Source organism: Hevea brasiliensis, chromosome 3 (genome assembly GCF_030052815.1).
Source record: "Hevea brasiliensis isolate MT/VB/25A 57/8 chromosome 3, ASM3005281v1, whole genome shotgun sequence".
NCBI lineage: Eukaryota > Viridiplantae > Streptophyta > Magnoliopsida > Malpighiales > Euphorbiaceae > Hevea > Hevea brasiliensis.
This window is the reverse complement of record NC_079495.1, coordinates 53,353,104-53,380,237: the sequence shown is the minus strand read 5'-3', so window position 1 is coordinate 53,380,237 and position 27,134 is coordinate 53,353,104.

Here is a 27,134-nt window from a genome sequence, read left to right as displayed (position 1 = left end):
TGGTATTGGCAACCGATACCAACAATTTTAAAATGAAAAATGTGGTATGTTGGGAATATTATAACCAATGTACCTATTATCCATGTAAAAGTCAACATTTTTGTTGACTAATGAAATGAATAGTAACACCTAAACTTGAATTTCAAGAATTATATAATTTAAGAGTGTAACATGCCCTAGTACACCTAGCAAGATTGGTTTGGATAGGTTGGCATGCTAATAGGGTTCTATTAGCAGTACTGCATATGGATTCATGCCATTCTGTATTTTATGGCCTCACGTGCCATTCTGTGACATAATAGCCTTTGGCTATTTTGATTGAGTTGTTATACTTGGGTTTTATCCTTGATAATTATTACAGCTTATTAGCTGTTTTGTTGCACACCGGGAGACACAATGTGACTGATGGTGTGATGGTCTGAGGTACTTAGTACCCAGTGCCAGTTTACCCATTTATCTAGTCCAGTCGACTAGTAGGGGTTACTTGGGCAATGATAATGAATCTTACAAAATTTTAATCGAATAATACTGTAATAAATGCCAGAAATTAAGTCTACCTAAAATCTAAACATACATTCTGCATATTTATGTTATTTTAGTTATTTTATTTTATATTGTCACCACTAAGCAGAATTGTTTAGCGCATCGCTTTTGCCACGTACAGGTACTGGAGACATAGCTGGGGAGTCCAGTAGACCTCATACTGGGTGAGCTTTCAGATCTGCACACGGAGTCTAGAGTCACCTCATATTTGCAGTGCATTGGTAGGACATTAGGCTATTTTTGGTCTTTTGTATTTGTAAACTTTTGTTATGTATATTTTAAACTCATGTAATTATGCTTTTGATTTAATTATTTATAAACCATGTTCAGTAAAATAAATTTGAGTATTTCTTATTAAGTTGAGTATGAAATGAAATGAATTGAATTTTGAGATATTGAAGTCAATTGAGAAATTGTTAAAAAGATGTTGGTGGTTGACTGAGATTGATATTATGATTATATTGGAAGTGTTTTTAATAGATTCAGAAGAACTGTTTTGCCAATTTACAGCCGATACTCTGCCGGATTTTCTATAAAACTTGTGGAAAATTCGGATTAATTAAAATTATAAATAAATGAATTAAAAAGGGTAAATTGTAATGAAAATATGATTTGGTGCTCCAGCATACTGGGTGGCATATCTTGCTCAGCTATACTGTAGACGGGTAAGGGGTGTTACATTTAGTGGTATCAAAGCATCGGTTTAGGCGTTTCTGAGCCTAGATAGAGTGCATACCATTGCATTGCATTTGTAAGGGTTAAGGTGACAATGATGCATATTTATTTATTTTGTTATTTTGATCAGGATATGGATCCTACTTCTCAAAGAGCAGTTGATAAAGAGGTGGAGAGTTGTGCTCCACCAAGGGCTGAATCTAGAGGCACGGGAGAATCTACTCCACCAGCAGCTGAGCTACCTGCCCAACCTCAGTTTGCATTATTTCAGCAAATGACCGAGTTTTACCGGCAAATGATGCGGGCAATTCCACCACCACAACCACAGCCACTAGCACCATAGAAGTTCCATCTGGAGAAACTGCGAAAACATGGGGCTGTGGATTTCTTTGGGAAGAAGGAGGATGATCCCATGACAGTAGAAAACTAGTTGGATAGAACAATCAGAGTGCTAAAATAGCTTAATTGCACCCTCGAGCAGAATTTGGAGGGTGTTGCATCCTTACTTCAGGATGATGCATACTAGTGGTGGGACACAGTAACTAGTGAAGTGCAACCAGAACGGATCACCTGGGAATTCTTCCTCACAGAGTTTAGGAAGAAATATGTCAGTAAAGTATATTTAGAAGAGAGAAGAAGAGAATTTATCAGTCTGAGATAGAGGCAACTACCAATGGTAGAGTATGAGCGAGAATTCTTCAGACTGAGCCGTTATGGGAGGGAGATAGTCCCTACAGAGGAAAAGGTGTAGAAGGTTCGAAGAAGGGCTCAATGACAATATCAAAGTCATGATAACAGCATTGGAGATCACAGATTTTGCCAAATTAGTAGATACTGCATCGAAAGTAGAAAGGGTCCAAATAAATGAGCAAACTAGAAGGGAAAGACAGCAGAAAAGGGGTCCGGGTTAGTCCAGTTCATTTTCTGCTCCCAGTAAGAAGAGTAAGGGTCCTCCTGCTCAAGGTTGAGGACAACCACAAGGTCAGGTTTAATCTCAGGGGCCCAGACCATAGTTCACACCTAGGAGAGGCCAATCTACACCATCAGTGGGCAGCTATCGAGGGATGGTATTTAGGGGACCAGCCCTAGCATCTTCTGCCCGTCCATACTGCCAAAAGTGGCAGAAGGGGGACTATTGGTGAGTGACTGGTGCATGCTTACGGTGTGGATCTACAGAACATTAGATCAAAAATTGTCTGAAGAGGACTACTACAACTGCTCCAACACAAGCTGACAGACCTGCTCCTGCACCATAAAGGGGTAGGAAGCCCGGTAAATCTGAAGCAGTTGGTGCATCACTGAGGCCTGCATCTGAGTCAGCTGAAAGGCCAAAGGCCAGAGTACTAGCCAGAGTTTATACCATTAGAGATCAGGAGGAGCAAAATGCCCTGGACGTCATCAAGGGTACGTTCTCCCTCTACAACATATCTGTGCATACATTGGTGGATCTAGGATCCACTCATTTATACATCTGCATCAAAATACCCGTAGAGAGAGGAGTTTCAGTAGAGGAGAGTGATCAAGATATTCTGGTCACAAATCCACTAGGCCAAAGTGTGGTAGTGAATAAAGTGTACAAAGGTTGCCCGTTGAGGATTCAGGGGTATGAATTCTCAGCAGACCTAATTGAATTGCCCTTCTACGAGTTTGACGTGATTTTGGGAATGGGCTGGTTGTCACATCATCAGGCAATAGTTAATTGCAAATTGAAGAGGATTTCTCTGAAAACTTCTGAGGGTAATGAGATTATTATTGTGGGTGAAAGGATAGATTTCCTGTCCAATGTTATCCCTGTTAGTAGTATGCCCTAGAGCATATCATTTAGTATGTATCTTATACATATTTTTATTAATAAAGGCATTTCCACTTTTCCGTTTACATAATATATTTATGTGTAATAGAAAAGGTCCATTGATATTTTGTTAGAAATATTATTCTTAAGTTGTTAAGAATATGAGTGACAATATTTCTAGCACAAAGTATCATAAATAGGTTCACAATCGAGGATACTTCATAATAAGGACATGACTTATCCAGAAAGATTGTATTCTTGTTTGTTCCCAAGTTATTTATATGAGATATAAATAAGATGGAATGGTGAGTCTCATGCCATATAACAAACATGATAGGCACTTATAAATGATAAGTAGGTCAACCGGTGACACTTATGACAAGCACATGGAGTTTACTCTTGTCAATGTTTTGTCATAAATCATATCGATGCATATAATCTTTAGACTGAGATAGCACGATTATCTTGTATAGAGGTAGTTTGAGTTTCATACTGCTTTCATACTTGTACTGTGTATGGGTATATGGGCATGTGTTGGCTCCTACTAGTTATATATGGAGGTAGGTGTTGATCAAGATGGAATCTGTTCCTCTAAGTAAATAGAGATAAAATCCTATGTTCATTTAATTGTTCTTGATGTTTCAAGTTCTGGCCAGACAGATAGATTTATTCGTAAAAGAGTTTCGATGAGAAAAATCTTTTAATCAAGAACTGGAATTAAAAGAGAACATAACATTCATAGCAAATGGAGTTTGACATAAACCATGACTCACTTGAGTTGGGATTTTGTAACAGAGAGATTCTAGTGCATGGTAACATATGATTATAGGTTCATTTAAGGTAAACCTTATTACTAATTGGGTGGCCATGGCATGCTATGCTAGGTGTTAACCATGGTCTATGAGGTTCATAAAATGATTTAGAGAAATCATTTATGGTAAGAAAGAGTTCGATGATATTAAGAGTTGATATCATGTCTCATTGCCAATTAGTGATGAGCCTAGTAAGTCACACACATACACAAGTTATCACCTATTTAAATATGATTTAATTAATTAATTAAAGAGTTTAATTGATTAATTAAATAGATTTGGTTTGCAATTAAATTGCAAAGTCCCTAGCATGACTTGAAATCAAATCTAGATTATTGGATGTGTAGTATAAATTAAATTTATATTTAAAGTGTTTAAATATGAATTTAATTGATGAGAAATTAATTAATAGAGATTAATTAATTAATTTATATTTGATATAAATTAATTAGAAGAAGAAAATAATTATTTTGGGTTAAGAACTCAAAATTAAGACACAGGGGCATTTTGGTCATTTCACAGTGTGACACGTGGCACCATGAGATGGTGACACATGGCATAACACATAAGCTTGCCAAATGTTTTTAATCATGTAAGATGATTAAAATCAAGATTAAATATAGGTTTGACACTTGGCACAATGTGATTGGGTCACTTAAACCTAGAGCTAATCAAAAGGTGACATGTGGCTAGGGTTTAATGTGTTAACCTAGCTATTTAAGTGTGGTTATGAAAAGAAAAAATAACCAGCAGCCTCTCCTCTCATTTGTCACGCCACTTTGAGCCTCTCCAGCTATTTCTCTTCATCTCTCATCAATTCAAAGAGATTAGCCATCAATCTCTTGAATTAAGAACACTAGAAATTATTTCTAGTGTCCTGTTTACATCTCTAATCTCTTAAAAGGCAGAACTTGAATTTCTAATTAATAGAAAAGGCTTTAGAAGCTGTTCAAGGGCTGCCATAGGTGTTCTTGGTGTGGACAAGCTAGAGGGACAACATCTGGTGTCCTGAAGACGAATCTCAAAGGCGCAGACACGCTGCAGCACATCAAGAGGTTAGTGTAATCGTTCTTGATCTAATCTAGGGTTCTAAAATTAATCTGATTAATTTTAAAATCTTAAATGGCAAATACAGATCCAAAAACATATTAAAAGAGTTTTAATATGTTGTTTATCATTGAAATCAAATAGATAAAAATAAATCTTGCATGATGCATGTGACCCTAGGTGAAAATTTTTGAATTAAATGGTATAAACTTGTGTTTTTCACGCCTGCCTTCAATTGGTATCAGAGCCACTATATTTGCCATTTAGATTGTTGATTATATAATTTAATTGTGTGTTTGATCATGAGATCAAGAGATTCATTGCTGGTTGGATCATGAGATGTGGCGTCACACATGGTGAAGCCACCATTGGTGGCGGCAATAATGGTTCCTTGGGTGGTTCAAGGTTTGGCTTTTAATTCTGCAATTGTTGTATGATCTAAGGCCTATTCTTTGACTAATTAAAGTGTTTAATTAGTTGTTTTAATCACACAATTAAATTATGATTCAAATCAGAATTTTAAAAATTGTTTGAATGTGATTCAAATCTGAATTTTAAAAGTTGTTTGAATGTGATTCAAATCTGAATTTTTAAAGTTGTTTGAATCATATTTAAATCTGATTTTTTAAAATTGATTCAATAAAATTCAGATCTGATTTTTTTAAAAAATATTTGAATGTGATTCAAATCTGATTTTTTAAAAAATGTTTGAATGTGATTCAAATCTGAATTTTTGAAGTTGTTTGAATGTGATTCAAATCTGAATTTTTAAATTTGTTTGAATGAGATTCAAATCTGAATTATTAAATTTATTTGAATCATATTCAAATCTGGATTTTTAAGTTGAATATGAGATATTCAATTTAATTTAAGTATGTATGTTTTATTTAATTGTTAAATAGTGATATGCATGATGGATGATCATGGACTATAAAAGACCAATGTGATTGGATTTATTTCTTTTATGTTTCTTTGGGATTGTAAATTAATTAATTTATTTTAATTTATTTTGGGCATGTATTATTAAGTTTGTAATAATTTTTGGGTTGTAATTTCATTTATTTAAGTCCTTGTAAATTCGCCTTGGTATGCCAAGGATTACTATGTAATATTGGATTGCAAGAAGTTCAAGGAGGTCAAGAGCATTGGTGGGACCAGTGGGAGGAATTCAAGATCAAGTGTTGATTATGTACTCCTTCAGCAACTCTTGTAAAATGAATGAATGAAATGCACCTAGGAATGCCCTGATTCAATTCTTGGTGGCTCAGAATTGAATCCCTTAGAAAGTCCATGATCATACCATATTTACTGCTTATCCATGAATGCATGAGATGTATGGGAATGTATGCAATTATATGATATATGCATGCTAAATGGATAATATGCAAAGTGAGACCTTAATAGTAAATAGAATGACCATAAAATCTTCCAAACAAATGATTAAGTTGGAAATGCTATAATTAAAGTAATTATAACATAGGCCCTCCATTGGGGCAATTATTTTAAGAAATTTTAAATAGTTGCATAAGATGCAATTTATTTAAGAGATTTTCTTAAGAATAATTGTTAAGCATGAGATGTTGTAAATATGTAAATGGTTTAATGGCCAATATTGGATGTACCTGAGGACATTAAAATTATTTGCATAATTATCGCTCAATGGGATCAACTTAACTAATGCAAGATAAGTCAATAATGGATGTACCTAGATTTTGAGCATTAGGGGCTAGGTAAAGGATTGAACCTCACATGAGATGTGATGGGCAAGGAGTTGCTCACTTATAGTTTATTGTAATTCCAATAATGGATGTACCTGAGGATGATCAATAGAATTATAAGAATTCAATCACCCACTAGAAATCCATCCAACTAGGATTTCCGTTTTCTACTTTGGAAGTGTAGGATTCGCTAAGTTAGTGGGAGGACCAATTTGATTAAAAGACCATAATCATTTTGGTTAATTACATGATACGTTTACTAATTAATCTGGTTATTTTCTCAGCTTAATTTTCCGATAAAAATGAGCACAAAATAACCACCACCATCCAATATCCTTGCAAGCATACTTGATCACAACAGTTGACAGACCTAATCATGCGATTGGCTAAGAAATTTGAAACTTGTCCTGAACCTTGAACATATAGGATATGTTCTAGATTCAAATGTTCCTGGTCCCTTACCTCCAGAGGCCACACAAGAGGAACATGAAACTTTGGACAAGTGGAAGGAGCATGATATGAGAGCTAAGTGTTACATGCTTGCTTCTATGAGTAATGAGTTACAGAAGCAACATGAGAACATGCTGAGTGCGAGTGAGATCCTTCTTCACCTACAAGAGTTGTATGGTGAGCACAGTAGGAATGCTAGGTATGAGATATCTAGACAGCTATTCCGTATGAGGATGTCTGAGGGACAGAATGTTGGGGATCATGTCCACAAGATGATTCGGCTGATTGAGCAGTTGGAACATCTTGACTTCAACATGGATTTCCAACTACAAACGGATTTGATCCTTCAGTCCCTTCCTGAGTCATTTAGGAATTTTGTGACAAATTTCCATATGACTAAACAGGAATGCACCTTAGCTGAATTACTCAACATGCTGGTTATTGCCCAAAAGAATATGCCAAGCAATAAAGGAAAAGAGGTAGCTTTGGTTACATCTTCTTCTGCTGAAAAGTCCAACAAGAAGAAGGGCAATAAGAAAAAGAAACCTCAGATTCCTGGTCCTTCCAAGAAAATAGCTAAACAGAAAAGGAAGACTAAAGCTGATGGAGGCAAAGGAAAGTGTTTCCACTGCCAACAGGAAAGTGTTTCCATTGCCAGTAAGAAAGTGTTTCCACTGGCTAGAGTATAGCAATCTAAATGAATGCAATGCCATGGTGAAAACCAACTCAAGTTCAAAATATATTTGGCACTTAAGGTTATGTCATGTTACAGAAGATAGGATTGCAAAATTGGAGAAAATGGGGATTTTATCCTCATTGGGCTCTGAGCCTACTCCAACTTGTGAATCTTGCCTTCAGGGTAAAATGACTAGATCACCCTTTGTTGGACAAGGGCTAAGAGCTGAAAATATTTTGGAGCTAATACATAGTGATGTATGTGGTCCATTTAAAGAAATGGCTAGAGGGGGCTTTCATTATTTTATTACCTTTACTGATGATAAATCAAGGTTTGGGTATTTGTATTTGATGAAATACAAACATGAATCCTTTGAAAAGTTCAAAGAATTTAAATCTGAAGTAGAAAATCAAACAGGAAAAAGTATTAAAGCTCTCCGATTAGATCGTGGAGGTGAATATTTGAAATCTTGAATTTGATGAATACTTGAGAGAGCATGGCATTGTTTCTCACCGACTCCTCCAGAACGCCACGGTGAATGGTGTATCGAAGGAGAAATCATACCCTATTGGATATGGTACGTAGTATGATGAGCTATACCGATATGCCAATCTCCTTTGGGGATTTGCATTAGAATCACTTTGTATATTCGAATAGGATTCCATCAAAATCAGTTTCTTCCACACCTTATGAGATTTGGCATGGAAGAAAACCAAATCTTAAGCATGTTAAGATTTGGGGTTGTCCACTTATATCAAAAAGTGAACAACCGATAAATTGGAGACCAGATCAGAAAGAGGTCGATTTGTTGGATATCCAAAAGATAGTTTTGGATATTATTTTTATTTGCCTACTTCACAAAAGGTTGTGATAAGTAGAGATGCCACATTTCTTGAACAACAGTTTGTTCAAGAAGGAGGCAAAAGAAGGCAAATAGAGTTAGAATTGGAGAATTCGACCAACCAATGCATCGGATGGATATAGATCCATCTAGTCAACCTATACCCATTGATGAAACATCTACAAATTGTTCCTCGTAGAACAACCAGGGTATCTCACCCACCAGTGAGATATGGTTTTCTTCATGAAGAAGAACAAGAGTTGTCTACTCATGAAGAAGTAGATCATGGAGATGATCCACTTACCTATGAAGAAGCTATATCAGATATAGAATCTTCAAAATGGATTGATGCTATGAAATCCGAGATTGATTCCATGTATAAGAATCAAGTTTGGGATCTTGTTGACCCACCTGAAGGTATTATACCTATAGGGAACAAATGGGTTTTCAAGAAGAAAATTGGTTCTGATGGAAAGGTAGAGACCTATAAGGCAAGACTAGTAGCGAAAGGGTTTCGCCAAAGGCAAGGAATCGACTATGAGGAGACTTTCTCGCCTGTTGCCATGCTTAAATCAATTAGGATTTTACTAGCAATAACTGCATACTATGATTATGAGATTTGGCAGATGGATGTTAAAACAGCTTTTCTCAATGGATACATTGAAGAAAACATTTTCATGAAAAACCTAGGGGATTTGAATCCCAAGATGGTTCCAAGGTATGCAAGCTAAAGCGATCCATTTATGGGTTGAAACAAGCTTCGAGGAGTTCGAACATCCGTTTTGATGAAGCCATTAAATCCTTTGGTTTTATCAAAAATGAGGATGAGCCATGTGTATATAAGAAGGTTAGTGACAGTGCTATCACTTTCCTTGTCTTATATGTGGATGACATACTGTTGATAGGTAATGACACAGGTATGTTGACAACTATAAAGGTATGGTTGTCAAATACATTCTCCATGAAAGACTTAGGGGAGGCAACCTATATTCTTGGGATTCGCATCTATAGAGATAGAGCGAAAAGAATAATTGGTTTATCCCAAAGTCTATACTTGGAAAAGGTGTTAAAGAGGTTTAACATGCTTGATTCCAAGAGAGGATTGTTACCAGTGAGACATGGTATCCACCTTTCTAAAGAGATGTTTCCAAAGACACCTGAAGAAAGAGATAAGATTTCCATGATTCCATATTCGTATCTATTGGAAGTTTAATGTATGCAATGTTGTGTACTAGGCCGGATATCGCATATGCTGTTAGTTTGACTAGCAGGTATCAATCCAATCCAGGTTTGGAACACTGGATAGCTGTTAAGAATATCCTTAAGTACTTGAGAAGAACTAAGGATTTATTCTTGATTTATGGAGGTGGAGACTTGCAATTGGATGGTTATACTGATTCTGATTTCCAATCAGATATCGATGATAGAAAGTCTACCTCTGGATATGTGTTCATTTGTAATGGAGGTGCAGTCAGTTGGAAGAGTTCCAAACAGAGCACGATTGCAGATTCCACTCATCGAGGTCGAGTATATTGTCGCATCGATGTCGCAAAAGAAGTCGCTTGGATAAAGAAGTTCGTGATGTAACTTACGAGTTCCTTCCATTGAGTCGCCAGTTCCATTACACTGTGACAACAATGGAGCGATCATACTGAGCTAAGGAACCAAGGTCTCACGTAAATCCAAACACATAGAAAGGCGCTACCATATTATCGGAGAAATAGTTGGGCGAGGCGATGTAGCCATGCAGAAAATAGCATCACTGAAAATCCGGTGATCCATTCACTAAGCCTATGTCACGGACTCGATTAGACCGACATCTTGAGAAGATAGGTCTAAGATATTGTAATGAATGGCTCTAGTGCTAGTGGGAGATTGTTAGTAGTATGCCCTAGAGCATATCATTTAGTATGTATCTTGTACATATTTTTATTAATAAAGGCATTTCCACTTTTCCGTTTACATAATATATTTATGTGTAATAGAAAAGGTCCATTGATATTTTGTTAGAAATATTATTCTTAAGTTGTTAAGAATATGAGTGACAATATTTCTAGCACAAAGTATCATAAATAGGTTCACAATCGAGGATACTTCATAATAAGGACATGACTTATCCAGAAAGATTGTATTCTTGTTTGTTCCCAAGTTATTTATATGAGATATAAATAAGATGGAATGGTGAGTCTCATGCCATATAACAAACATGATAGGCACTAATAAATGATAAGTAGGCGAACCGGTGACACTTATGACAAGCACATGGAGTTTACTCTTGTCAATGTTTTGTCATAAATCATATCGATGCATATAATCTTTAGACTGAGATAGCACGTTATCTTGTATATAGGTAGTTTGAGTTTGATACTGCTTTCATACTTGTACTGTGTATGGGTATATGGGCATGTGTTGGCTCCTACTAGTTATATATGGAGGTAGGTGTTGATCAAGATGGAATCTGTTCCTCTAAGTAAATAGAGATAAAATCCTATGTTCATTTAATTGTTCTTGATGTTTCAATTTACTGGCCAGGACAGATATATTTATTCATAAAAGAGTTTCGATGAGAAAAATCTTTTAATCAAGAACTGGAATTAAAAGAGAACATAACATTCATAGCAAATGGAGTTTGACATAAACCATGACTCGGCTTGAGTTGGGATTTTGTAATGTAGAGATTCTAGTGCATGGTAACATATGATTATAGGTTCATTTAAGGTAAACCTTATTACTAATTGGGTGGCCATGGCATGCTATGCTAGGTGTTAACCATGGTCTATGAGGTTCATAAAATGATTTAGAGAAATCATTTATGGTAAGAAAGAGTTCTGATGATATTAAGAGTTGATATCATGTCTCATTGCCAATTAGTGATGAGCCTAGTAAGTCACACACATACACAAGTTATCACCTATTTAAATATGATTTAATTAATTAATTAAAGAGTTTAATTGATTAATTAAATAGATTTGGTTTGCAATTAAATTGCAAAGTCCCTAGCATGACTTGAAATCAAATCTAGATTATTGGATGTGTAGTATAAATTAAATTTATATTTAAAGTGTTTAAATATGAATTTAATTGATGAGAAATTAATTAATAGAGATTAATTAATTAATTTATATTTGATATAAATTAATTAGAAGAAGAAAATAATTATTTTGGGTTAAGAACTCAAAATTAAGACACAGGGCATTTTGGTCATTTCACAGTGTGACACGTGGCACCATGAGATGGTGACACATGGCATAACACATAAGCTTGCCAAATGTTTTTAATCATGTAAGATGATTAAAATCAAGATTAAATATAGGTTTGACACTTGGCACAATGTGATTGGGTCACTTAAACCTAGAGCTAATCAAAAGGTGACATGTGGCTAGGGTTTAATGTGTTAACCTAGCTATTTAAGTGTGGTTATGAAAAGAAAAAATAACCAGCAGCCTCTCCTCTCATTTGTCACGCCACTTTGAGCCTCTCCAGCTATTTCTCTTCATCTCTCATCAATTCAAAGAGATTAGCCATCAATCTCTTGAATTAAGAACACTAGAAATTATTTCTAGTGTCCTGTTTACATCTCTAATCTCTTAAAAGGCAGAACTTGAATTTCTAATTAATAGAAAAGGCTTTAGAAGCTGTTCAAGGGCTGCCATAGGTGTTCTTGGTGTGGACAAGCTAGAGGGACAACATCTGGTGTCCTGAAGACGAATCTCAAAGGCGCAGACACGCTGCAGCACATCAAGAGGTTAGTGTAATCGTTCTTGATCTAATCTAGGGTTCTAAAATTAATCTGATTAATTTTAAAATCTTAAATGGCAAATACAGATCCAAAAACATATTAAAAGAGTTTTAATATGTTGTTTATCATTGAAATCAAATAGATAAAAATAAATCTTGCATGATGCATGTGACCCTAGGTGAAAATTTTTGAATTAAATGGTATAAACTTGTGTTTTTCACGCTTCCGTTCCTTCAATCCCAGCCACAGTTGCAAGAAGATTGATGAGAAAAAGCTGTGAAGCTTACCTAGCACATGTGGTTGATACTAGGCAGGCTAAGCCGAATTTGTATGATATACCCACAGTAAGAGACTTCCCAAATGTGTTTCCCAAAGAATTGCCTAGTTTACCACCAGAAAGGAAAGTTGAGTTTACTATTGAGGTAATACCGGGTACAGCACCAATTTCTATTGCTCCTTATAGGATGGCACCCACTGAATTGAGGGAGTTGAAAATTCAGCTGCAGGAGTTACTCGATAAGGGGTTCATACGCCCCAGTGTGTCACCATGGGGACCTCCGGTGCTGTTTTTGAAAAAAAAGGATGGAACCTTGAGATTGTGTATTGATTACCGGCAGTTGAAGAAAGTAACTGTGAAGAATAAATATTCGTTGCCCAGAATTGACGATCTGTAACACCCTCATTTGTATAGCCAGGTATATTTCACTGTTCCGGTGACCGGAGTCGATCCAGACAATTAAGGGGATTAGAACCATACTTAAGACAACTAGATAAACCATAAACATAAATAATTAGTAATTGCCAATTAGTTAAGTATAAATAAGAAAAACAGAACATAAGAAGTTAAATGAGTCGAGAGTCACAGCGATGGGTGACCTTCTCGGGAAGAACTGCGAAGTCATTTTAAACTCAAATTTCAATCCGTAAAATGTGACGCTGCGATCCTTAGGACCGTTATAAACATAGTGGAAAAGAGAAAATCACGAAAAAGAACTGTTAAGCCAGTCAAATAATTAGGTCAGGGAGCCGGAAGAAATATAGAATTATTTGCAAACCGGGATGAATCAGCGAGGGGCAATTTGGTCAATTGACCCCGAGAGCTGACTCCTGACCTAACTGTCAAATAAAATCAGAGAAAAGAAAATTTCAGAATTGAGAATTAAATTAAAGAACTAATAGAAAAAAAAATAAATAAAAAAAAAGAAAATGGAAAAGTCAAAAGGTGATGACATCATGCATGACCTCATGCATGATGCCATAAAGAATAAAATTAATTTAATTACTTATTTAGATTTTTGGGGTCTTCCATAAGACAAAATAATTAAAAGAAAGGGAAAAAAAATTTCATTGTCTTCTTCTTCCCTTCCAAGACGTTTTCTCTCTCCCTTAGCTCTCACTTTCAAACTCCATTAGAGCTCTTAAGTCAAGCTTCATAAACCTTCAATTCCACCATAAAAACCTTACTCTCCAACATTAAATCTTGTAGTTAGACCTAGATAAGGAGCTTGACAACAAAAAGAAAAAGAAAGGGAGGAGTTTTGAAGAAAAGGAAATTCTGCATATAAAGGTTAGTAATCAAATTTGATAAATTGAGTTTGATTCTTACATTTCTAACTTATTTAGCTTGTAAATATGCTTATAATGAAAAGAAAAAATTGTGAGGGACCATTACTGAATTTTGGCCAGCATAAGGGGGAGGGTGATTTGCATGATTTGAGTAGTTTGAATGGGTATATAAACCTTAATTAGTTGAATGACTATGGTTAAAGGCATGGAATCAAGTAAATGCAAAAATTATTGTAAATTAGGGTTTGGACATTAGGGTTTAGGGACCAAAAATGTGAATAAGTGCTAAATGATGTCTTTGACATAGTTTAAGGGAAAAAATGGTCATTTGTGACCTAATTAAGTGTGTTAGAAGTGTTTGAATCAAAGCCAAATTCGGATTGGGTATGCACCATGACCAAAAGTCAACTTTAAGGGACCAAAAATGGAATTTTACAAGTCCAATTGGTATGGGACCAATTGGGAATGAAAATAGGAACTAAATGACACAATTTTTATTTAGGAAGCATGCCCAAAAAGTGACCAAAACCTAGTGGACAAACTGACCAAACTTGAAAATCTATAGTATGAACAGTACACATAAACAGTAATCGTGTTTGGGTCATAACTTGAGCTAGGACGGTCTAAATGACCTGAAATTTTACCAGTGGTTAGATGAGATATATACCTAAAACTTTCATGAAGAACACAAACCCAAATTATGCCATTAACCAAGTCATTTGGCCACCCCAATTTGGTGACTCAAATTTGCCAGCACCAAAAAATTACCCAGAATTCTGGGTTGTGTCCAATCTGGCATCCATGGTTCAAATGGCCATAACTTGAGCTAAAAAACTCCAATTGGGGTGACTCAGAAAGGAGAATAAACTTAAGACATTAGGGAATATTTTCTATGAAGAAAGTTTTGCCAAATTCCAATAGTAAAGTGACCAATGGAACAGTGGAACTTAGGACTCCAAAACTGAAAATTGGTAATTTTGCCTAAAAGACCTAAGTTTTGAGAAAATAACCAAAACCAACAAGTTTCGTGACCAAAATGTGGTATGTGGGTAAAGTTGGAATTCCCATACCTATTAAGCCTTAGAAAGTCAATGATTTGACTTGAATAGTATTGTGAATAGTAACTCAAAACACAAAATTTCAAGAACGTCGAGTTTAGCACATTAGAGTTAGGCAAAAGTGAAATTAAATTTATTTTTGGATTTATGCTAAGTTATGGTACTGAAACACTGTAAAATTGTGTGTTTCAGTTGAAAAGAATACCGGGAAAGAACCCGAGGAACCGAGTCAAGGACAAGTGAATGAAATATGTATTTTACATTTGCTTTGAATTGTTGAAAATTTATTTGTGACATTAGTTATGATGTTTTGACTTAAATTGTTGAAAGTTATTGTGTATATTTGAAATGACAATGTTTAGCAAATTATTGAGATAAGTTTTGAAACCACAGTGTCATGACCATATATTTGAACACCTCACTAGCGCGACTAGTGGGGGTAATTAGTTTCGAATTTTGATTCCTTCTCTGGAGAAGTGTTGAGGCGTGCCAGTAGAAGAGGATGTGAATGGATATCTATATAATTGAGCTAGCTAGCCTTGTGATGTGATTTCTCTTTAGCCTCTGGCTATTGAGATTCTATTTGTTTCGAATGGCATGATCTAACTGTGGGTTTTATGAAATGTGTTTTGATACTTTGAAATGAACTTGGTTTGCATTAAAATCTCATAATTCATATTTTGTGTTTAATGCTCATGTTTAGTCAAATTTTTGAATAAATGTGATTTATATTTTGCATAAAGATTATTTTAGTATGTTGTGCACCACTGAGTCCTAGTACTCAGTGATAGCTTTTATTGCTATCGCAGATATAGAGACTAGAGGAGTAGCAAACTGAGCTGCTGAGGATTAAGGATCTTCCTGCTTTGAAGCTATCGGGTATAATATATACCCTAATTGTAAATATTTATTTTGATGTATATAATGCACAAAAATGTATGGACATGTGAAAATAGGTCTTGAGCAGCTTGTACAAAATCTGTATAAAATTCGTAATAAATTTTAGTTTGGATTTTCTTAATGTAAATTTTTGTATGATGTATATATAAATTGTTTATCTTTAAAGAAATATGAATGTATGAAATTGATTGACTGTACCTTGAGGATTATTGAATTTTGAACTTGAGAAATTGATTGAAATGATTGCGGAGTTGTTGAAATTGATTTAGTTTGATTGTGAAATTAAAGTAGTGGTTGAGAGAAATTTATTTAGAAGTGCTTTTTACAGGTATTTGAAGAACTGTTTTCTCAAAATACAGACAGAACTCTATCAAAATTTTTATAAAATTTGCGAAAAAATAAAATGGGCCTAAATTTCCAACTAGCTTTCAAACTTAATTAAATGTTTTAAATACCTATTAGAAAACGCTCACCACTTATCAAAAATAAAAAAATTGTTTTAAAATCCCTTATAGGGTACTTAATGAGTTATCGGTAGATGAAGTGCGGTAGGTCATTAGGTCTTCTACGGGATCATGTTATGCCTTACAAAGGGGTAAGGTGTGACATATTTTAGTGGTATCAGAGCAAAATTTTTGAAGTGTGTTTTAACTTATGAATTTGTGTCTTTCCTTGTTATGTACAACTGCTCAATGTCCATATTTGTTACATACAGTGCATTACATCATAAATATGAACTAACGGAGGGAAATCTCCATGTGTTACTTGTTCAGGAGATAACCTAACTTCAGACTGAAATGGAAGAAGGGGATCGCTCAATTGAGAAGTCTATTGAAGCTGAGGCACAAGGGGAAGCCCCAGCTTCACCGAATGTCAGTGGGTCAGTAGCCCCAGCCCAGCAAATGTCGCAGTTTCCTACATAATTCGCACAACAGATGGCTGCGATGTTTCAACAAATGGCTGGGGGTATGCCTACTCAAGCTCCACCTCAGACACCTATGGCACAACCACTACCTCCAGCCAGACAGTATGATAAATTACTAAAGTATGGGGCTACATAATTTAAGGGTATAGTGGACCCTTTAGAGGCAGAGCAATGGCTTGAAAGAATGGACAGAGTATTTAAGAAGCTGCACTGCCAAGATGAACTAAAGTTTAAGTATTCTGTGTCGCTACTGCAAGGGGATGCGTATGATTAGTGGAAGACCATCCCCCACAGCTTGGCTGAACCACCAGTGCTGACCTGGGATGACTTCATCAGAGAATTCAGACAGAAATACATCCCAGATGCATATGTTGATCAGAAACTGCAAGAATTTTTGAGTTTGAAACAAGGGAATAGATCAGTGGCAGAGTATGAGAGGGAGTTCTCCCGCTTAAGTCATTATGCAGGGAGTCTCCTTACTACCAACAAGGCAAGGTGCAAGAGATTTGAGACGGGTTTGAAGCCTAGCATAAGGATGCAAGTTGTGGGATTTTGACACAGTAATTTTTCAGAACTTATGTCTCAAGAACTTGAGCTGGAGAGAATTAAATCAGAAGCAACCCCAGTGAAAGAAAAATCAGAGAAAGATGAAAAATCAGAAAAAGACAAGGGGGAAAAGTTAGTAGAACAGAGTTCTGGTGGGACTTCTGGGAAGAAAAAGAAATTTAGTGGACCTAGCAAGGGTCGAGGTGGAAGATTTGGTAGGGGCAGATTTTTCGAACAGAGACCCCCTAGGTCTGGTCAGCAGTCAAGCAGGGGTTCACATTATGCCCGCCCCTGTGAGACTTATGGCAAGATTCATGGGGGGGAGTGTTATTGGGCCATTGAAGCCTGCTTTAACTATGGAGGCAAGGGTCATTTAGCAAGAGACTGCACTAGTGCTCCGTCTTCGAGATATGGTCCAGCTCCTACTACTGCCGAGGGATCTATTCAGAGTCCTGCTCCTAGAGGTTCATAGTCAGTTGGCAGAGGAAGAGGCAGAGGTAGAGGCACTACTTCAGCAACACGATTGGTCGGCCAGACAGGAAGTGCTTGATGTGGTTTATTCAATGAGACAACGAGAAGAGGCTGAAATTTCTAATGTAGTAGCTGGTATATTTTCTATCTCTGATCAAGAAGTATTTGTATTGTTTGATTTGGGTTCAACCCATTCATATATTAGTGCTAGCATAGTCAGTTCACTTGTTGTTCCATGTGTAAAAATGGGTTTTGAAGTACTAGTAACTAGTACATTAGGACAAGAGGTCCGGGTCAACAGAATTTATAGGGACTGTCCTTTGGTGATCCAAGGACATGTTTTCCTGTTAGACTTGATTGAAATGCCCTTCACAGAGTATGATATTATCTTGGGCATGGATTGGTTAGCTAGGCATCATGCCATGATTGACTGTTTACTGAAGACAGTCACTTTTTGTCTCCCTTTGTACGGTGATGTGGTAATACATGGAGATAGGCATTTACTGCCATCAAACATCATTTCGGCTACACTAGCTAGAAGGATGATCAGAAAGGGGTGTGAAGCATACTTGGCACATGTGATAGACACGCAAGTGGGGAGCCTAGCACTAAGGGACATCCCTACTGTATGTGACTTTCTGGATGTGTTTCCTGATGAATTGCTAAGATTACCTCCAGAAAGAGAGGTGCAGTTTGAGATTGATGTTATGCCTGGTGTGGACCCAATCTCCATAACACCATATAGAATGGCACCTGCAGAACTAAAAGAGTTGAAAGTACAGTTGTAAGAGCTGCTTGACAAGGGCTTTATCCGCCCTAGTATGTCACCTTGGGGAGCGCCAGTGCTATTTGTAAAGAAGAAGGATGGCACTCTCCACTTATGTATTGACTACCGACAGTTGAATAAGGTGACAATAAAGAATAGATATCCATTGCCCCGTATTGATGACTTGTTTGATCAGTTGAGAGGTGCAGTTGTGTTCTCCAAAATTGACCTAAGATTAGTTTATTATCTGTTGAAAGTACAAGAGCAAAGTATTCCTAAAACTGCCTTCAGAACCCATTATGGCCATTATGAGTTCTTGGTCATGCCATTCGAGTTAACTAATGCTCTGGCTGCTTTTATGGATCTGATGAACACTATCTTCAGACCATACCTCGACCAGTTTGTTGTGGTATTCATTGATGATATATTGGTCTATTCGAGGAATGCAGAAGAGCATGATAGACATCTGCGGATTGTACTGCAAACTTTAAGGGAGAAACAGCTATACGCCAAATTGTCGAAATGTGAATTTTGGCTGAAAGAAATATCTTTCTTGGGGCATGTAGTATCAGAAGAGGGCATCAAGGTAGATTTAAGTAAGATTGAAGCTGTCCTTAATTGGAGGCCACCCAGAAATATCACAGAGATTCGCAATTTTCTGGGTTTAGCTGGATACTACCGTAGATTTATAAAGGGATTTTCCATGTTGGCATCTCCATTGACCAAGCTGCTTAGAAAGGATGTGAAATTTCAGTGGACGGACAAATGTCAGCAAAGCTTTGATGAATTGAAGAGATGTTTGACTGAAGCTCCAGTCCTGACTTTGCCTACACCGGGTAAAGAATATACAGTTTACAGCGATGCTTCTCACAATGGTTTAGGTTGTGTGTTGATGCAAGATCGAAATGTCATTGCCTATGCATCACACCAGCTAAAACTGCATGAGAAGAATTATCCGACACATGACTTGGAGCTTGCAGCCATTATGTTTGCTCTTAAGATCTAGAGGCACTATTTGTATGGGGAGAAATGTTACATCTACACAAATTATAAGAGTTTAAAGTATTTGAGCATCCAGAAAGAGTTGAATTTGAGACAGAGGAGATGGTTAGAGTTAATAAAAGACTATGATTGTCTGATAAACTATCAGCCAGGAAAAGCTAATGTTGTGGCTGACGCCCTAAGTCACAAGGTTATTGCAAGTCTACGGGTTACTCCTTTGTCTTTGGTACATGAGTTAAGATCATTACATGCCAGCTTAGAGATTAATGATGATGGACAGATAGCAGTTGCATGGCATGTACAGCCAGTGTTGATTGATCAGATTAGAATGGTTGCTCAAAATGATCAGAAATATCAGAAGCTGTTGGAAGAAGTCTGTCAGGGCAAGAAACTAGAATTCTCAATAAGAGATGATGGTCTATTGCTACACCAGGGCAGAATGTGTGTTCCTAATGATGTTGATTTGAGACAGATTATTTTGAAGGAAGCACATAAGTCTCCTTTTGCCATGCACCCTGGTGGTACAAAAATATATAGAGGGCTAAAGGAGCATTGTTGGTGGATGGGTTTGAAAAGGGATGTGGCAGAGTTTGTATCCAAATGCCTAACTTGTTAGCAAGTAAAGGCAGAGCATCAAGTACCCACTGGGTTGTTACATCCACTACCAGTGCCAGAATGGAAATGGGAAAGAATAACAATGGATTTTGTGATGGGACTTCCGAGGACACAAAAGAGTCATGATGCAGTATGGGTCATTGTTGATAGACTAACCAAGTCTGCTCATTTTCTGCAAGTTCGAATGGACTACAGTTTAGAAAGATTGGCCAAGTTGTATATAGACGAGATTGTGAGACTGCATGGAGTGCCAGTATCCATTGTATCAGACAGAGATCCTAGGTTCACTTCTAGATTCTGGGGTAGTCTTCAGAGAGCCCTAGGAACTAGATTGAACTTCAGTACTGCATTTCACCCACAGACAGATGGCCAATCTAAGAGGGTAATTCAGATCTTGGAGGATATGCTACGAGCTTTTGTGATTGAGTTTGAGGGCAGTTGGGACATACACTTGCCTTTGATTGAGTTTGCTTACAACAATAGCTACCAATCAAGCATTGGGATGCCTCCATATGAAGCTTTATATGGCAGAAAATGTAGAACCCCATTGTGTTGGGATGATGTGGGTGAAAGAAAGATGATTGGACCTGAAATTGTTCAGCAGACTGAAGAGAAAATCAGAGTGATTAGATCGACTTAAGACTGCATCAGACCGTCAGAAGTCCTACATTGATTTGAAGAGAAGGGATATTGAATATGCAGTGGGTGACAGAGTATTCCTCAAAGTTTCTCCTTGGAAGAGAATTATGAGATTCGGCAGAAAGGGGAAACTGAGTCCTCGCTTCATTGGGCCTTATGAGATTCTGGAAAGAGTGGGTCATTTGGCATATCGGTTGGCACTACCTCCAGAGTTGGAGAAGATACATAACGTCTTCCATGTGTATATGTTGAGGAGGTACCAATCAGACCCATCTCATGTACTACCAGTGGAAGAAATTGAAGTGAATCCAGACCTCACATATGAGGAAGAACCCATAGAGATTCTGGCTTATGAGGTGAAGTAGCTACGGAATAAGCAGATACCATTAGGAAAAGTGTTGTGGAACCATCATTCGGGCCAGGAGGCTACTTGGGAATGAGAGGAGGACATGAGGAGACAGCACCTACAGCTGTTCAGAGATTGATACCAGGTAAAATTTCGAGACGAAATTTCTTTTAAGGGGGGGAGAATTGCAACACCCTCATTTGTATAGCCTGGTATATTTCACTGTTCCAGTGACCAGAGTCGGTCCGGACAATTAAGGGGATTAGAACCATACTTAAGACAACTAGATAAACCATAAACACAAATAATTAGTAATTGCCAATTAGTTAAGTATAAATAAGAAAAACAGAACATAAGAAGTTAAACGAGTCCAGAGTCACAGCGATGGGTGACCTTCTCGGGAAGGACTACGAAGTCGTTTTAAACTCAAATTTCGAACCGTAAAATGTGACGCTGTGGTCCTTAGGACCCTTATAAACACAGTGGAAAAGAGAAAATCATGAAAAAAAAACTATTAAGCCAGTCAAATAATTAAGTCAGGGAGCTGGAAGAAATACGGAATTATTTACAAACCGAGATGAACCGGCGAGGGGCAATTTGGTCAATTGACCCCGAGAGCTAACTTCTGACCTAACTGTCAAATAAAATTAGAGAAAAGAAAATTTCGGAATCGAGAATTAAATTAAAGAACTAATAGAAAAAAAAATAAATATAAAAAAAGAAGAAAATGGAAAAGTCAAAAGGTGATGACATCATGCATGACCTCATGCATGATGCCATAAAGAATAAAATTAATTTGATTACTTATTTAGATTTTTGGGGTCTTCCATAAGACAAAATAAATAAAAGAAAGGGAAAAAAAATTTTCATTGTCTTCTTCTTCCCTTCCAAGACGTTTTCTCTCTCCCTTAGCTCTCTCTCTCAAACTCCATTAGACCTCTTAAGTCAAGCTTCATAAACCTTCAATTCCACCATAAAAACCTTACTCTCCAACATTAAATCTTGTAGTTATACCTAGATAAGGAGCTTGACAACAAAAAGAAAAAGAAAGGAAGGAGTTTTGAAGAAAAGGAAATTTTGCATAAAAAGGTTAGTAATCAAATTTGATAAATTGAGTTTGATTCTTACATTTCTAACTTATTTAGCTTGTAAATATGCTTATAATGAAAAGAAAAAATTGTAAGGGCCAGCATAAGGGGGAGGGTGATTTGCATGATTTGAATAGTTTGAATGGGTATATAAACCTTACTTATTTGAATGACTATGGTTAAAGGCATGGAATCAAGTAAATGTAAAAATTGGTGTGAATTAGGGTTTGGATATTAGGGTTTAGGGACCAAAAATGTGAAGAAGAGCTAAATGATGTCTTTGACATAGTTTAAGGGAAAAAATGGTCATTTTTGACCTAATTAAGTGTGTTAGAAGTGTTTGAATCAAAGCCAAATTCGGATTGGGTATGCACCATGACCAAAAGTCAACTTTGAGGGACCAAAAATGGATTTTACAAGTCCAATTGGTATGGTACCAATTGGGACTGAAAATATGCACTAAATGATACAATTTTCATTTGGGAATCATGCCCAAAAAGTGACCAAAACCTAGTGAATAAACTGACCAAACTTGAAAATCTACAATATGAATAGTACACATGAACAGTAATCATGTTTGGGTCATAACTTGAGCTAGGAAGGTCTAAATGACCTGAAATTTTACCAGTGGTTAGATGAGATATAGACCTAAAACTTTCATGAAGAACACAAACCCAAATTATGTCATTAACCACGTCATTTGGCCACCCCAAGTTGGTGACTCAAATCTGCCAGCACCAGAAAATTACCCAGAATTCTGGGTTGTGTCCAATCCAGCAGTCATGGTTCAAATGGCCATAACTTGAGCTAAAAAACTCCAATTGGGGTGATTCAAAAAGGAGAAGAAACTTAAGACATTAGGGAACATTTTCTATGAAGAAAGTTTTTCCAAATTCCAACAGTAAAGTAACCAATGGAACAGTGCAACTTAGGACTTCAAAACTGAAAATTGGCAATTTTGCCTAAAAGACCTAAGTTTTGAGAAAACAACCAAAACCAACAAGTTTGGTGACCAAAATGTGGTATGTGGGTAAAGTTGAAATTCCCATACCTATTAAGCCTTAGAAAGTCAATAATTTGACTTGAATAGTTTAGTGAATAGTAACCCGAAACACAAAATTTCAAGAACGTTGAGTTTAGCACGTTAGAGTTAGGTAAAAGTAAAGTTAAATTTATTTTTGGATTTATGTTAAGTTATGGTATTGAAACACTGTAAAATTGTATGTTTCAGTTGAAAAGAATACCGGGAAAGAACCCGAGGAACCGAGTCAAGGCCAAGAGGCGACTCGCTTGAGGTTTGTGTCACACCTTACCCCTCTATAAGGCATAACATGATCCCGTAGAATACCTAATGAACTACCGAACTTCACCTACCAATAACTCATTAAGTACCCTACAAGGGATTTTAAAACAATTTTCTTATTTTTAACAAGTGGTGAGCATTTTCTAATTGGTATTTAAAACATTTAATTAAAATTAAAACCTAGTTAAAACTGTTGGCCCATTTTATTTTTTCGCAAATTTTATAAAAATTTTGACAGAGTTCTTTCTGTATTTTGAGAAACCAGTTCTTCAAATACCTGTAAAAAGCACTTCTAAAAATTTTTTCTCAACAACTACTTAAATTTCACAATCAAACTCAATCCATTTCAACAACTCCACAATCATTTCAATCAATTTCTCAAGTTCAAAATTCAATAATCCTCAAAGTACTAGCAATACTTTTCATTCAAATTAAATAAAATAGTTTCACTCATATTTCATTAGAGACAAAACAATTTGTATACATCCTTACAAAATTTACATCAATAGAAATGCAAACTAAACTTTATTACAAACTTCATATAAATTTTGTACAAGCTGCTCAAGACCCATTTACATGTCCATACATTTATATGCAATACATACATCAAAAGAAATATTTACAATTATGGTATAAATTATACCCGATAACTTCAAGCTGAATGATCTTTAATCCTTAGCAGCTCATTCTGCTGCTCCTCTAGTCTCTGTATCTGCGACAGCAATAAAAGCTATCGCTGAGTACTAGGACTCAATGGTGCACAACATACTAAAATAATCTTTATACAGAAATAAAATCACATTTATTCAAAATTAGAACAGAGCATGCGAGTTAAATACAAAACATAATTTATGAGATTTTAATCCCAAACAATTTCATTTTGAAGTATCAAATCACATTTCATAAAACTCATAGTTAGATCATGCCATTCGAAACAAATAGAATCTCAATAGCCAGAGGCTAAAGAGAAATCACATCACAAGGCTAGCTAGCTCAAATATATGGATATCCATTCACATCCTCTTCTACTGGCACACCTCAACACTTCTCCAGAGAAGGAATCAAAATTCGAAACTAATTACCCCCACTAGTCGTGCTAGTGAGGTGTTCAAATATATGGTCATGACACTGTGGTTTCAAAACATATCTTAACAATTTGCTAAACATTGTCATTTCAAATATACATAATAACTTTCAACAATTTAGATCAAACATCATAAGAATGCCATAATCTAATATTTCACATTATTCAAAACAGTATGTAAAAGATGATTATAAAAAGTATACGTTGTGCACAAACCTCAAATGAGTCGCCTGTTGGCCTTGACTCGACTCCTCGGGTTCTGTCCCGGTATTCTTTTCCACTGAAACACACAATTTCACAGTGTTTCAGTACCATAACTTGGCATAAATCCAAAAATAAATTTAACTTCACTTTTACCTAGCTCTAACGTGCTAAACTCGACGTTCTTGAAATTTTGTGTTTCGGGGTTACTATTCACTATACTATTCAAGTCAAATTGTTGACTTTATAAGGCTTAATAGGTTTGGGAATTCTAACTTCACCCACATACCACATTTTGGTCGCTAAATTTGTTGGTTTTGGTTGTTTATTCAAATTCTAGGTATTTTAAGCAAAACTGAAAATTTTCAGTTTTGGTGCCTTAGGTTGCACTGCTCCATTGGTCATTTTACTGTTGGAATTTCACAAAACTTTCTTCATAGAAAATGTTCTCTATTATCTTAAGTTTATTCTCCTTTTTGAATCACTCCAATTGGAGTTTTGTAGCTCAAGTTATAGCCAAAATACAGTTACTGTTCATGCTGTAGAATTTAGTTTTGCAGATTTATTACTCCAACTTTGTTCAGCAATTTGATCAAGTTAAGTCCATAATTTGGTCTAATTTTCTTCATATGAAATGTTCTACTATGTCTTAGGTTTCCATCGGTTCAAGAATCACCTAAATCGGAGTTTTCTAGAGAGAGTTATAGCCATTGAAACTTTACTGTTCATAAGGTAAATCTGCAGTCCTACAGATTCAGTGATCCAACTTTGCTCAGTAATTTGATTGGGTTAATGGCATAATTTGTCACACCCTACCCCTCTGTAAGGCATAATATGATCCCGTAGTATACCTAATGAATTACCAACTTCGTCTACTGATAACCCATTAAATACACTACAAGGGATTTTAAAAACTTTTCTTACTTCTTTTACAGTGGTGAGCACTATTTACAGGTGTTAAAGACTTTGGTGAACTGAAGTGAAACAACTAACTCATTTGGTTTATTTGGAATTTTTGTAAAAATTTTGGCAGAGTGCCATCTGTATTTTGGACAAAACAGTTCTTCAGAAAACCTGTAAAAAGCACTTCAATAATTTTCCAAATCTCAACTCCAATACATTTCTCAACACAACAATTTATCAACTCAATTCCATAGAAATTTTTCAAAGTCTGAGATAAGGAAATATAATACAATTTTTACAAGTCAAATAACTCATAATTAATTTACAACTTCAAGGTACAATTTGAATTTACAACTGCTCAAAACCAAAAACAAAATGTACATACAGTGTCATACATTACAGTACAAAATGCAAAATATTGGTATACTCATTATACCAGGTAATCCCTCGCTGGATGTATATGCAGCCTAGTCTGCCTCTGCCTCTCTCTACCGCGACAAAGAATAAAGCTATCACGAGACAATGTCTCAGTGGTGCACAACATTAACCAAATACAACTTTAAATCACAATTCATAAATCATGTAAATAGTGGATACTTAAAACCATAGTCAAATTTAAGACAATAAAGGTCAATAAGAATTTAAACTCCATTTCTCAATATCACAATAGATTTTCATAAGTCAGGTCATGTTTGAATTCAAAAGACAGTATATGTCAATGAGAGTTTAAATCCATTTCACAATCTCACAATACACATCAATAAATCACACACAGCTTAATCATGATCCATAGTTCAATTCGTCCCAAAAGCCGATGGCTAATGAGGTATTCAATTTGTCCCAAAAGTCGATGACTAATGAGGAATAACATAGCTAGCTAGCAAAAATATGAGTACTCATCCAATTCGTCCTCAACAGGCACACACCTCAACACTTCACGGAGAGGGAATTCAATTCGTCCCACTAGACAAGCTAATGAGGAATACAATCAATATACATGATAGCTGTGGTTTCAAACCATTTCCAATGCTTTTAAATCAATAAGTATCCATCAATGTCATTCAAACAATTTCTCACAGTTTCAAATCATTTACAATGCTTTTCAAGCAATAAATATTCATTCAAATACATTTCCACAATTTAAAACAATAATATACAAATAGTCAATATTTATTTCAATTGAAAATAATTCAAAAGAAATAGTTGTTGTGCACAAACCTCTGATATTTGTCTCCTGGTCCTGACTCAGTATTTCTTTCCCTTTTGCTGAGTCCTTGTTAACTGAGAAACACAATTTGAAGTTTTTTAGTGCTAAATTAATTTGCCTCTAACGATAATGTTCGATAAACAATTCACTGAATACCTTTATTTGCTTAATCACCTAATATACCGACCCTCGATGTTTTCTAGGTAAATTAGGTTTTAGTG